General features: G+C 43.3%; 1 protein-coding gene and 1 pseudogene across 3 annotated transcripts in view; one reads left to right on the top strand and one right to left on the bottom strand.

Moving 5' to 3' along the window:
* Positions 1-15,241, bottom strand: part of FAM53B (family with sequence similarity 53 member B) — a 149,273-nt gene that overhangs the window by 53,912 nt on the left and 80,120 nt on the right. The gene's annotated exons all lie outside the window — the stretch shown is intronic.
* On the top strand, positions 13,440-13,559 carry LOC136646360 (5S ribosomal RNA; annotated as a pseudogene).

Below are 15,241 nucleotides of genomic sequence, written 5' to 3'. Positions count from 1 at the left end.
GCTTATCAAGTGGCTAAATGTGCACTGTTGTAATCACTCATAAATAGTTGCCTGTGTTCACCCATTGTCCCTCATTATGCAGGACCAGCATGCCTAAGAACACAAAGGTCTCTCCAGAGCTTATTGTTCAGTGTTCAAATCCAACTGAAGCTATTAGGGCATGTTTGTTTCTCGCCTATTGTACACAAAGGATGCTGCTGCCCGCATCCTAGCCAAACACCTGTGACTGCCACATCCTAATGGACATGGTATCCATTTAAAACTTAGTTGCCTGGAAGAGACCATCCAATATACAAATTCAGAAAGATGCAAACCTTCAGCCTTTGGAAACAGCAAGTAAGTGCCCCAATAACTTGGCAGAGAACTCCTAGTTTTAGCCATGCCATGTGAATTGAACTACTACAGCTGTACCTCTTACTGATGACAATTAACTTCATGCCATTTCAGATTACATCTAGTGTTCCTTGCCAAAGAGTTAATGCTACATAATCCACACTGCAGCTGTTGAAATTCTGTTACCAAATACATGTTCAGCATTGACACGGTTGTTTTTAGCCCCACTTGCTATCTTGTAGTTGCTACAGTCATTGTTTTCTCTCCTGCTTAGCTTTTCTGCTTCCATTTCCCTTCTCTCTTTTGTATTCTAGTGCTTCCTTCATGAAACTCACTTCTAATTCATCCACTAAAGAAATCTTGAAGATTGATTTTGCATGCCATGGATTCTCTTCAGTCAAAACCACTGTAGTGTTCGAGAATTGCTGTCCATTTATTCAAGACAGATATTCAGTATGTGGGGATAATATCATGTTGAATTGTCATACAAAACGTCTTTTGCAGTCATGATAATGCATAGAAATTCCACGATGCAATATACACAGGAAGCTGTCTTATGCCAAGTCAAAGCACTAATTCATCTAGCTAAGGGTTCTCTACGCTGATTACTCTCCAAGGTTTTCAGGGCAAGGTCTTTCCCAGTCCTACCTGGGGATGTTAGGGATTACACCTTGGACCTTCTGCACACAAGACATATGCTCTACTATTGAACCCCCTCCCTTATAGTACTAGGCTAAATAGCACCTTCAGTGCACATGACATTTACAACAGGTGAGAGGATAGGTTGATAGGTTGATACAACAGGTGATAGAAGGTGATATGGGAGGCCAAGCGAGACTATGAGGAACGCATGGCCAGCAACATTAAGGGGAATAATAAAAGCTTCTTCAAATATGTTAGAAGCAGGAAACCCGCCAGAGAAGCGGTTGGCCCTCTGGATGGTGAGGGAGGGAAAGGGGAGATAAAAGGAGACTTAGAGATGGCAGAGAAATTAAATGAGTTCTTTGCATCTGTCTTCACGGCAGAAGACCTCGGGCAGATACCGCTGCCCGAACGGCCCCTCCTAACCAAGGAGTTAAGTCAGATAGAGGTTAAAAGAGAAGATGTTTCAGACCTCATTGATAAATTAAAGATCAATAAGTCACCGGGCCCTGATGGCATCCACCCAAGGGTTATTAAGGAATTGAAGAATGAAGTTGCAGATCTCTTGACTAAGGTATGCAACTTGTCCCTCAAAACGGCCATGGTGCCAGAAGATTGGAGGATAGCAAATGTCACGCCTATTTTTAAAAAGGGAAAGAGGGGGGACCCGGGAAACTATAGGCCGGTCAGCCTAACATCCATACCGGGTAAGATGGTGGAATGCCTCATCAAAGATAGGATCTCAAAACACATAGACGAACAGGCCTTGCTGAGGGAGAGTCAGCATGGCTTCTGTAAGGGTAGGTCTTGCCTCACGAACCTTATAGGATTCTTTGAAAAGGTCAACAGGCATGTGGATGCGGGAGAACCCGTGGACATTATGTATCTGGACTTTCAGAAGGCGTTTGACACGGTCCCTCACCAAAGGCTACTGAAAAAACTCCACAGTCAGGGAATTAGAGGACAGGTCCTCTCATGGATTGAGAACTGGTTGGAGGCCAGGAAGCAGAGAATGGGTGTCAATGGGCAATTTCACAATGGAGAGAGGTGAAAAGCGGTGTGCCCCAAGGATCTGTCCTGGGACCGGTGCTTTTCAACCTCTTCATAAATGACCTGGAAACAGGGTTGAGCAGTGAAGTGGCTAAGTTTGCAGACGACACCAAACTTTTCCGAGTGGTAAATACCAGAAGTGATTGTGAGGAGCTCCAGAAGGATCTCTCCAGACTGGCAGAATGGGCAGCAAAATGGCAGATGCGCTTCAATGTCAGTAAGTGTAAAGTCATGCACATTGGGGCAAAAAATCAAAACTTCACATATAGGCTGATGGGTTCTGAGCTGTCTGTGACAGATCAGGAGAGAGATCTTGGGGTGGTGGTGGACAGGTCGATGAAAGTGTCAACCCAATGTGCGGCGGCAGTGAAGAAGGCCAATTCTATGCTTGGGATCATTAGGAAGGGTATTGAGAACAAAACGGCTAGTATTATAATGCCGTTGTACAAATCTATGGTAAGGCCACACCTGGAGTATTGTGTCCAGTTCTGGTCGCCGCATCTCAAAAAAGACATAGTGGAAATGGAAAAGGTGCAAAAGAGAGCGACTAAGATGATTACGGGGCTGGGGCACCTTCCTTATGAGGAAAGGCTACGGCGTTTGGGCCTCTTCAGCCTAGAAAAGAGACGCTTGAGGGGGGACATGATTGAGACATACAAAATTATGCAGGGGATGGACAGAGTGGATAGGGAGATGCTCTTTACACTCTCACATAATACCAGAACCAGGGGACATCCACTAAAATTGAGTGTTGGGCGGGTTAGGACAGACAAAAGAAAATATTTCTTTACTCAGCGCGTGGTCGGTCTGTGGAACTCCTTGCCACAGGATGTGGTGCTGGCGTCTAGCCTAGACGCCTTTAAAAGGGGATTGGACGAGTTTCTGGAGGAAAAATCCATTATGGGGTACAAGCCATGATGTGTATGCACAACCTCCTGATTTTAGGAATGGGTTAAGTCAGAATGCCAGATGTAGGGGAGAGCACCAGGATGAGGTCTCTTGTTATCTGGTGTGCTCCCTGGGGCATTTGGTGGGCCGCTGTGAGATACAGGAAGCTGGACTAGATGGGCCTATGGCCTGATCCAGTGGGGCTGTTCTTATGTAGGTTCCTGCCCCAAAGATCTCACAATCTTGAAACAAATGCAAGAAGGACAACAGAGGAAAGCGAGAGGAGTGGTAAACAGGGGAATTAAATATTATTATGTCATGCACACATACAGTCAGTTCTTGTTCCTGGAAAACCTAGTGGATACTAAATTAGCAGATACTGAATCATTGAACCTATGGGGAAAATGGGGTTAGGTTCCAGGGAACTCTTTTCACCATACACTCTATGAACTTTATGAACATGAATCTTAATTTGAAGTACGACGGGGATGGGTGATAGCGAGGGTTCATCTACATCTCCAAAATCTAATGCTTCCCCCCTCTGTGCTGGATATTCCTTGGTGCAGTGAAAGCTGTGTCAATGGTCCACAAAGGGGATGGGGTTTCTTAACCTGTCCTCCTCCTCTACCTCTCTCTTGCCTCCTTCCCTTGGCATGCCCCAGCCCCAGAGCAGCCCTCAGGTAGCCTTCCAGAAACTTTCATCATTGCCAGGGTTGTGAAGGTTCAGCTGGAGTCCCTGAGTTGGTGCCCAAGATGGTGGTGCAAGTCTAGAAGCAGACACAAATGTGTCCGACAATTCTCCACAGGCCAATACCAATGCCTGTTTGATCACATCAATGTGCATGGCAGATGCACACACAGGACAGCAGAGAGGCAATCATTTGCTGGCACCGGTGAGCTGAGGTGTGCAGTGGGAGAAATGGGGTGGGGAGGCAGAGGAATTACTTCATAAAGTTGGGGTGAAATGGGGTGGGCGAGAGGTGGAATGTGGGCAGAAGGGAGTGGTCATGTGCACTAGTGTCCTGTGCTCCTTTCCTCTTCCTTACTCACCTTGGCTCTGCGCCAGCAAAATGGCGGGTACAGAACTAAGGAGACTTAATGGAGAAACAGCAGCTTTCCCCTGGGTCAGTGAAGAAATGTTATCTTACTGTGAGACTTCAATGACTGCCCCTCCATAAGATGCAGCATATTTATGATCATCATCATCATAATTATTATTTATATACCATTTTTCAACTACTCCTGTTAAAAAGTGGTGGTATAATAATAATATTACTTTAAACAACTGCAGCTGACCAAAATAACACCATCAGAACTGGAAAAAAATGGCACTTTTAAGAACATTGTACATACTGAGCCGATACCTAGTGGATACTTAGGCTGTGACTTGTATCAGTTGCTCAACACCAGTTAACAACTGTATTTCATGTAGTATGGAATAATAATAAACTTACTAATTACTATTTATTCTTCTTGTTTGTATGTAAAATGTAACGTATGTTTGTATCTGTGTGTGCATGTAGGTGCGCACATATACATATATTTGTGTACTGCTTAGGTTTCTATTCTCTCTACGGTTTCTGTACAGAGTCTTCACCTATCAAATGTTTATGCCTAATAAAGGTTTTGTTGACTGTACTATTTATTCTTATTTTTCACATTTTTATACCACCCTTCCTTCATGTATACCATCCTTCCTCAGGGTGGTATACATGGCTTCTTTCCTCTTTCTGCCCTCACATCAACCCTGTGGCTGAGAGATAGTTACTCTCAACCTTTGGCTGAGAGATAGTTACTGGCCCAAGGTTACCCAGGAAACTTCATGGCCTGAGCGAGGATTTGAACCCATATCATCCAGGTCTACACCAGAACCACTACACCGTCCTAATACGCACACCCATATACAACACATTTTGTGACAACTGTTTGTGACTGTAGAAGAAATAACTGTGTCTAGTTTCCTATTTAAAGTGTTCCCTGCCTGCTGCTGTTCACCTTATTCATCATTCAAAACCTTCTACAGCTTGCCTCATGCATGATGCTGACTAGAGCTCACCTGGCTTCACTCTTCAACATCTTTTGCAATAAGGCATCACTTTTACTTTTTGGATGCATCAACATAACTGCTGAGAAACCTGATTCTATATTTGAGGCACTCATCTAGAGCAGCAAATGTGCAGTTTTCGCTCTTGAAAATATAACACACAGATATTCATTGCACCCCTAGTTCTGACCCCAAATCAATCTCCTATAAGCAGATTTCTCTCTAACCCTCCTGTCTCATTTCCTTAGAACTGGGTTGTCTTTCCATTCAAGAGCATTTGACCCCTATCATGCCAGGCCTGTTCCTTATTAATGATTAAGCCACAGCATATTCAGTACAAAGAACAGGATCTTTTTATTTCCCCTCTCCATGTGCTTCCATAATATGCTAAGAGGAAAACAAAGGCAGGCATGTATTCAACTGACAAATTGCTGTCTCTGAGCATTTGTCTGTTGAAGCAGCCTGAAAAATAAAGAATGAATGTTTATGAGTTTGCAGAACAGCTGCCTGCTGGAGAACTACACCTGCCCATTCTTTACAAGTACCAATTATAATCAAAGAGCATCTGATCATCCTGCTCTCTTCTGATGCTCAGACTGAGAGTGGAAAGAGAACTTTGTGGCATGATGCAATGACTAGCCAGTTCTGCAGTTCTATTTCCCATCTGATTCCAGTTTTTGTAAGACTCAGAAGATTATGTATCAGTATAGCAGCAAGCCATTTGGTTTTTAGTGCAAAGCCTGCTCTAGTTTCCTGAATCCAGAGAATTCCAGACATTTCTGCACTACAAACTTAAACTGGCTTAACATTCTCCTCTCTCCCAGAGAACCACAGGAAGTATAGTCCTCTGAGAAGGTAGAGAATCTCTGACAGGAAATTCTTAGCACTCTCAGCAAACTTTTAAAAATCTTTAAGAGAAGCAGGTTTTGTTAAATTTTGATTTTAACAAAAAAAATCACTAACAATTTAAAAAGTCACCATCTAGCAATATCTTCATTAGGACCAACCAAAAAGAAACAAAAGTCTTAGGCAAGCTTCACTGTCTGGAGAAAGCTTGCAAACGCATGTTTAAGATTTTGTGTCAATCTAGCTATTAGATTGTGGCTTTGGCATAAAATAACAATAGACATATCCTTCAGTTTTATTAATAAAGTGAAAAGAATTTTAGTAACCACAGTACTTATCAAGAAAAACCTTGGAAACCATTTCTCTTATGTGATCAGAAACTGTAATGGATCTGAATGGGGCATAAACAGCAGAGAGAACTTCTACACACCTTCCCTGGACTGCAGTCCCTTCTTCAGTCTTTCAATGTACATTACTATTGCTTTCCAAAATTCACTGAGTTACATCATTAACCACAGGTCCCATGAGAGCTGGGTGCAGGGAGTAAATTGTACATGGGCCCAGGGTCACAAAGGGAACCTGGGAACCAAAGAAGGGGAGACTGAAAATTTTCTGGGATTTCAGAAAATGTTTACTATATTGTGTAAAGACATTTTTGTGTAATCCTACACCGTTTTGTATATTGTCATAGAAATTATGATCCAGTGCAGAAAGAAAGGGCCCAAAAGAAACTTCGTACCTCCTGATAAATTCTTCTCAGAGGCACTAACCTATTACGTAGGAAGGCACCTACACATCTAGATCTCTGAACAGAGGCCAGTGTCTCTAAGTAGAATAGACTGTGAGCCATCTACATTGTTTTACTGAACATGGTGGTTCTACTATAGTCTGACTAAGGCAGAAGTGACTGATTGTAATTTCTGTTACATGCTGCCTTAAAACATGATTTCCCACTCCCTGCCTTATGTCTTCAGGCTGTGGAAAAACCACTTTGTGCGTGTTAGGCAATCAAGATAGGGATGAATATGCTTTGTTTGCAATGCGGGACTTACCCCAGGAACAGCCCGATTGGTAAAGCTAACATAGCCAAGCAAAGCAACAAGTGACAAAGTTTCTTTGTGTTATTTTGGGCCACCACCACCCCCATTTTTTTTTTAAGTGACAAGCTTAGAAAAGCCAGTGTGGCATAGTGGCAGACACTGACTGAAAACCATGAGCTCAAATCTTCATTGTGCCACAAAAACAATCACCATATGTCAGCCCTATCCTCTCAGGGTTATTGCAATGATAACACAGAATAACCCTCACAGATGCCATCCTGAGCTCTGTGAAGAAGGATGGGAAACACATGCGATTTTTAAAATAATTTTTTTATTGTTTGGCAGAAACGCAAAAGTTTAGCGATTCAGTCAGATATCAACTTCTAACTAAACAATATGACTGAACACAGAGTTCAGACTCTAGTATAGTTTTTATTTTTTACATTAATCACATTTCACATTAATCATCATTCCTCCAAGGACCGCAAGGCAGTATAAGTGGCTCCTCCTGCTCCCTTTATTTTCACAACAACCTTGTGAGGTAGATTAGGCTGAGAGCGACCTAGTAAGTTTCATTACTGAGCAGGTATTTGAACATAGGTCTTTTCTAGCCCAAGTCCAACATGAAGCAAAGAGAGCAGGAACTTACTCAGATGCAAAATAATCTCCAGTGTAGCAAATCTTTAAGGGTGGAGCCACGCCAACACAGAAACCAAGCACTGAACTGCCCCATTCACCTCAACGAAGACGGCAGCTCCAAGTGATACAACATGATATGACCACCAAGCGGCCCTATTTACTGAACTCTGGATTGAACTAGTTGGGAAGGCCTAGATCAGGGTGTCATACAATGGGCCAAATAGCATTCATGCTGCTTCTAACCTGCTGAGGGCCATAAGTGATGTTATAAACCCATTTCTGCCCAGCCCACAGGTGTACCCATTTGATCCCTGTTGCATATATGCAACGTTGGGCAGGAGTGCCTTAAGTAGGAAGTGACATCATTTAAAAAATTACAGCCAGAAATAAGCACTTTGTTCTAACATAGGAACTCACAGGTTGCACATGGCAGAATGAGAAGATGTGCAAATCTTGATCACATTTTCAAGATATGGAAGTGCTCAAATTTCAGGCTGGGAGAACCCATTGAACACGTGGGCCACCCTTTAAGCTGTGCTGCTTCTGCTGAGGTATCATTTTGTAGGTCAGGTGCTCTGTGAAGTGACGCCTTGACAGAAATGGCACAGCACAAAGGACGGCCCCCGTGAAAATTGGGCCCTTCCAGTGTCTTAGCAGTCTCTCATTTTTCTTGGTCTGTGTTCCTTGCCTTCTGAGGTCTCCTTCCATCTCTCCTTCCCAGATTACATTTCTAAAGCATCTAATCACTCTTTCATCTTTTTCAACATAAACCTATCCTGAAAAGAGACTGTCCTTGATACAAAGTTTGTGGGCTGTCTAAAAACCATGAGGGTTGTTGACAACTTTAAACATGACTGATAGACAATTGGGCAAACATATGTACACAACAAAACAGCATTTGGCTCTTTTTGAGTGTGCAAAGCAACTCACGTGCACTATCTTTGAGATAACCTCTAGAATAAACCTATAAAGAAAATATTACAGTTGGAAGGACAGAGGCTAAGAAAGATTGGCTTGCCTAAGGCCACTTAAGTAGAATATATGGAGATCTGCAGCTCAGGATGCAGTCCTGTAACATTATTCCTGGAACTGAGCCCCATTGAACACAATGAGACTTTTGAATAGACATGCATAGGATTGTGCTATTATTCACTGTACTACACTAGTACTTGTCTCAGCCTACACATTTATACCCTAGTCAAATCAATTCCCTGATGCTGAATTATGTTAGTTTTCCTTCTTAGTGACAATTTGTTATACCAATACGAAATATTCCAGCATTATTGCCTTTCTTTGTTCTTTGAAAAACAAGAGCCTCTAATAACTTGAAAAATACTCCTAATCACCATGTCTCTTGCATTTAGATTAGTATATTCAGTTGTAGGGGAGGTATTTTTTCCTCTGTCTTAATTCGGCCCTTCCTCCAATTGCATTGCCTTAGGCTGCTATGTCTGCCTTTCAAAAGCAGCTTTGTTTAACTTTTGGTCAAAGTGAAGCAATTAACACCCACTTCAAAATCTGGTCAAATCAAGTTCATATTTCTTTAAAATGTTTGTTCTTAGCTCTGATCTGCATTTTCAGCACAAACTCATATACAGCACAAAAATCAAAGAAGTGCCACTTTTCATAAGAGTGATGGGATGAGGGAGCCACTGAATTGAAAGGAAGCTTTTCTGTTATAAACAATTTCAGATCTTATTTTATCATATTACCAAGAACATGCTGAGTTGGCTTCCATGTTTTTAATGTAGTCCTGCCATCCCTTGTGGGCTCTGTGGAATCTTCTCAGCACTGAAGGTGGTCATGACTCTTCTGTTGAATTTCTCATGTGTCGACTATCCTAAACTTTAGATTGATCCAATGGGAGCCAATATATTTTTTTTCCCCAGAGCAAAACAAAATGTTCACGTGGAGGGCTTGATCCAGGTTGAGACCACAACAAAGGGGCAGGGTTAAAGCCTCCTTCAGTGGTTCCAACATGGATCCCGACGCCATGCCTGCTACCCTGCAAGAAAAAAAAGGGAGCATGTAAGGGGAGATGTGATTAAAGCTGCATCTAATTTTGCACAGAAAAAACCAGCTCCCGGGTCTCTGGGACCCCACCCTAACCACATCACCACCCCGAGAAGCAATATGGGCTGCTTCTTTCATGCCTCATGACAATCTGCATGGTGTTGGTCCGTCAGGAACATAACCTGGCACAGCAGAGAAAAGGAAACTGAATACCCCACAGGTCATTGCACTTGATGTCTCATGCTGGGATTTTATGGCCTTTGCATCTCCTCTCAGCACTTTCCTTCCAATAGCCTACCACCGATCCACCAGCTTTGCCTGCTACAGCTTTGGCCTTGTACCCACAACCCTACTACAACCCACCCCTTGCCTTAGCTGTTCGATACTGTCCTGCTTCCCATCAGAATTCAGTATATTATCTTAAGCCACCAATGACCAAGGAATCTGGACACCCAAAGCATATACAAACCCATACCAGAATGAATTTTTGTTACAATTTCTCTGAGGGCGCGATCCTAACCAACTTTCCAGCACAGGCATAGTTGTGTCAGTGGGGAATGTGCTGCATCCTGCAGGTGGGGGCAATCACAGTGGCCTCATCAAGGTATGGTCATGTTTGTTCCCTTACCCACAAGTTGCATTGTCCTTATGTCGGTGCTGGAAAGTGGGTTAGGATTGCGCCCTGATAGACTAACTACACCTACAAAGAGAAGTCATGTCCAAAGCAGCGTGATTTAGCGAACAGCTCAGCACTGCAATTCACCTTCTTCCATCACTAGGAGAAGTTAATGCAGTTCTATTCTATTACATCACAGCTCTGTCCCCCTGCTCCCCAATGGAGAGAAAAGCATGTCAAGGGCAATACTAGAACAAATTGAGCTTTTGTGCTTCTTTAAGTGTTGTGGCTTGATTGATGTCAGGGATTAAAACAGGGCTAAAAAACAGAAAAGGGGGGAAAGGAAGCCCTATGAGCAGCTGTGCTGCTGCTACATGAACAAAAAGAAACACACACAAAACCCCACTTACAGTTCCTCAAATGCCAAAGTGAAGTGTTATATACTCTTGGAGGTTGTGAATACCTAAACTGGCCCGAGTACAGCGTTTCTCACACACATATTTTCAAGTCGAAAGCTTTTCAGCGTTCAAAGGACATGGCAGCCTTCCTTTCTCTTTCTCCATAGGGGGCAGCAGGGGAGGACATCCCTGCAGGAGCTGCAGATATTTGCACAATTCACACCCTTGAGCCGCTTGAGGAACAAAATTCCTTTCAAAATAGTGATGGCATTAAGGGCCAGTTGTGGACAATGCATGGTGCTCATTGGAACAGCTTTTTGAAACAAGCCCATGCACACATCTGTGTCAAAAGGGATACATCTGAATTAGTTGTCAACACAGAGGCAGGCTTTCAGTCCAGGGATGCAAAGCTTATTTGCAGATGGAGGCTTCTGAAGGTGTTGGGCAGAGCTTACAACTAGATGGTTTTGAAGTGGGATCATCAGACTCTAGCATTAGCAACAAAGGAAACCCCACTGTGTATGCACAAACTCCCAAGTCAAACCCTACTGAAATGTACAAGCTGTTGGGGGGGAAGGTGTGAACACTACTGCTGAGCACACACAATAAAGTCAATTGTTGCACGCACAATTTTAAACTATTTTCAAAGCCCTTTTTGTGGCAGGTAACATCTATTTCAGCCTACACTGCCCAGTCCTCATTGCTCTACTGATGCAGATTCAGCACGACTGGACCCACAAACCACACTGGTCCAAACACACTGGACCAAATCCCCAGATTTGGGGATTATCCAAATCTGTGTGCTGAGTGCTGCTAATCTACAAAACAGGGTTCTTGATAAATAAGCATAGTCCAAACAGCTCCGATTATAAAAGTTTGCCCACCAGCATCCCTCTCTATCTAGTCTGCTGCTGCTGGTGGTGCGGAAATTACCTTTCCAAACATTAAAAAAAAAAAAATTAAAGTTGTGGACAATGCATGGTGCTCATTGGAACAAGCCCATGCACACATCTATGTCAAAAGGGATGCATCTGAATTAGTTGTCAACTGATGCAGGTCACTGATGCAACGTGGTAGCAAGTCATGCTGAATTGGCTACATGGTGATGGTGGCAACACACTATACACAGAAGCAAGAAGTTAAATGAGAGAGAAGTACTTTTCTGGATAATCATAACTTTTTCTGGATAAACTCTGGATTATCAATACATGCCTTATTGTAAACATGCCTGCTGGATCTCCAACTGCACTAACAATTCTATGAACTTTCTTTTTAACCTAGCCTTCAGTGCCTTCATCCAATTAGCAAAACATTTCTGATGTGGACATCAGTGTGCTACAAGGCAGAAGAAAAGGCAGAATGGGCTTCTTTACAGCCCATTGCAATCCTATACATATTTGCTTAGAAGGAAGATCCATGAATTAAACAGGGCTCCTTCCATAGTTAAGCATACACAGAACTGAGGCCTAGAAAAATGTGTTGTCAACATTGGGATTGAGTTTCATGTTTCCAGAGTCCCAGGTCATAAATTCTTCAGACAGATGAATCTTGTATAGTATCTTCACTATTAGTTCTTTCAGCATCAACAGAGCAACAGCCTGAGGTTCTATAAAGTAGACAAATTAATGGAAACAGTTCATTTAGACCAGTGATTTTCAACCTTTTTCATCTCACGGCATACTGACAAGGCAGTAAAGTGGTCAAGGCACACCACCAGGTAGTTGACAATTGAAAAGGTACACCATGCTGCCAGAGGGGGCTCACATCTCCCATTGGCCCTATTAATAAATGACCTTCCCCCAAATTCCTGTGGCACACCAGTGTGCCACGGCACAGTGTTTGAAAATGGCTGATTTAGACAAATGCTTCCTCTTCCAAAGAAGGAACCAAAGTTACTGCCTTCCTGCCTGCCTGCCTGCCTTCCTTCCTTCCTCCTCATTCTGGAGTGAGGTTTCTTACCCAATTGTACTGTTTAATGTCATTTTCTCTCTCATAACTCAGCCATGATAAGTATACACTAGGGCTTTTCAAACTGGGGTGTCATGACGCCACAGCCTGCAGGCCCTGGCCCCTGCCCCCTTAAGGGGCGGGGGCAGCCTGGAGACAGGGAGGAGGCAGCGGTGCGATCCCCAGGACCGTGCCTCTCAGGGGGGCTGCAGGGGCTTGGGTACACATGCCCAAGCCCCTGCAGCCTCCCGGGGCTGCGGGGAGCCCGGCGCGACCTGCAGCAGGGCTCCCCGCAGCAGTGAAAGGAAGCCCTGCTGCAGGTCGTGCCGGGCTCCCCACACCCCCAGGAGGCTGCAGCGGCTTGGATACATGTACCCAAGACCCTGCAGCCCCCCTGAGCAGCGCAATCCTGGGGATCACGCCACTGCCTTCCCCCACCCCTGTTGCCTCCCCCCTCCTGCCCACGCAAGAACTTAGTGGCTCTCAAACTGTCCCAGAGGGTTTGAGAACCACTGGTATACACAATTAAACCAGTCAAAAATTGCAGGTAGTCTCTGCGGAATTGCCTTGTTGGCATTTTCAAAGATAAACCCATTATTTTATTAATGTGAGATCAAAGAGGCAGAGCTTGCAATGGCCGTGACCTTATGAGAAATAGATTATGGCAGGGATGACAGTACTGATAGCCAACAGCATGGCAGATAAAAGCACAGCACACAGAGAAGCGGAAACATAGGGGTCTCTGCTCAGCAGCTCTTTTTGATCCTGTCCAGTTCAAGTACATCCAAATTAAATGAAGAATGGCAAAAAAAAAAAAAATGGAGAAATTCCAAGTCCATTATCATCAGTGGCTGGAATCAGTAGGGTTGGGGCTACAGAATACTGTTTTGCTCACATCCTCAATGTGCAGACATCCATGAAAATCCGATGTAAGTTAATGCAACTCACAAATACTATGTCTAAGGTTTTTTACTATTTATTTGTTGAGCAGCAACTGTTACCCTGCACATGCCTGATCTTGTCTGATCTCGGAAACTAAGCAGGGTCAGGCCTGGTTAGTACTTGGATGGGAGACCGCTTGGGAATACCAGGTGCTGTAGGCTTATACCATAGTCTTTCGAGACTGAAGGTTGCCAACCATTTATTTGTTGCAACTGATTTTTCTTGTTGTTCACCAACTGTATGCATTTCCTTTATGTATTCTTTAGAGATGACCCAGCACCCAGTACTACAGTCACAAATCTTCCTGAGCCTTGGAGCTGCGTTCAAATTATTAGGGAAAAGGTAGGAAAGCCCTTCATGAAATATATAAAAAACAGTAGAGAAGGGGGGTGGCTGGGTCTTCTCTCCCCCCTTTGTAATTTGAGCACTGCTTTGGAGTTTTCTATACAGAATTTTAGAAAACCTGAACCTAACCATTAGAGTTTGAAAACATTTTCCCAATACAAGAAGGGATGGAATAACCAGGAACAAATTAAATGAGGAGGCATACAGAGGGTTCCTTTTTGAACTGGAACCCTGAACATAGAACTGTACTCTCCGTGCCATTCATGCCCTGTGTATTGGATTCCTTTAAACATAAGTACCACTTTCTAGGAATCTCACCAATCTTTACAAACATCAACTGGCAAAGCCTCACAGCAACTCTTTGAGAACAGAAAAGCTAAGTGATTTGCCTCTGGTCAAACACAAAAATCTCAGGAAGAATGGAGAACAAGAGCTCTAAGTCTCCCAAAGGAGTCTACTGCCTTAGGCAAAATTCTACTTTCACAAGTAATTGTAAATGGCTTCATTGTGCAGCTACCAGAATGCTTTTTAAATTCCCAGTCCACTGGTGTGTGATCTTACACTACAGTTGACCTGTTCCAAAGTTCTTGCATGATAACACGGTCCTCGCACGGTCAGCCCTATAAGGGTCAGGTTTGTACTGGATGCTAGCATTGCCAACAGAGCTAAGGATTCAAGAGTTAGCCTGGCCAGATGGACCCTCTGAGGAGTGTGGTCCCTCAGTCACTACCTGATCTGGCTCACCCCAAGTGCCAACCCTGCCTAAACATAACAGCAGATCTTAAAGGGTCAAATGAATGGTCTGGAGAGCCAAGTATCCTGTATCTAACAATGAACAGATGTCTGAAGTGTATAATAGGAGAACTAAGGAGTTTCAACAAGCTTGCAGCAGCTGAACACTTAGGTTAACCATGAGAATATCCTACTCATAATTAGTAGCTGTTGGTACTCTATTCCCTAAAGTTAAATAACAATAACATTACTATTTATAACCCTGTGTTTCAAAGCACATTACATACATTATCATTTTATAGTCCTTGCAAAATATGAAGCAAGCATGTATTATTATCCTATTAGCCCTGTTGTAGTTTAATTCACCAGATGTAATTTAGTTTTTGAATTTCTGTGAACAGGTAGACAATTGTTCCCTATCCCCATTTCCCCCATCCATTCACATCTCAGCTATATCTACTCTTAGGCTTTCCATTTCCAGTCTGAAAAATCCTAATTGGTTTTAGCCCATCCTTAGATGGAAATTGTTTTCTGATTCTCCCTAAGGTAGTTTTAAGACAAGACGCTATACAAGAAGCATTACTGAAATAGCGTCGTGCACAAATCAGAAGAATGTGACTGCATCTTTGCATTTCATCAAAAGCAGCTTCGTCTGATGAAAACGGCTAATCATAATTACAATTACATGGACGCCTGCATTGCTGAATGCTTTCTTGTAGTATTCCATCATGTTGGGCTTTTTAGGACTCTGATCTACCATTTGGGG

This window comes from Tiliqua scincoides, chromosome 3, assembly GCF_035046505.1.
Source record: "Tiliqua scincoides isolate rTilSci1 chromosome 3, rTilSci1.hap2, whole genome shotgun sequence".
NCBI classification, from domain to species: Eukaryota; Metazoa; Chordata; class Lepidosauria; order Squamata; family Scincidae; genus Tiliqua; species Tiliqua scincoides.
Note: the sequence above shows the minus strand (reverse complement) of the source record. Positions and strands in the feature narration are given on the sequence as shown.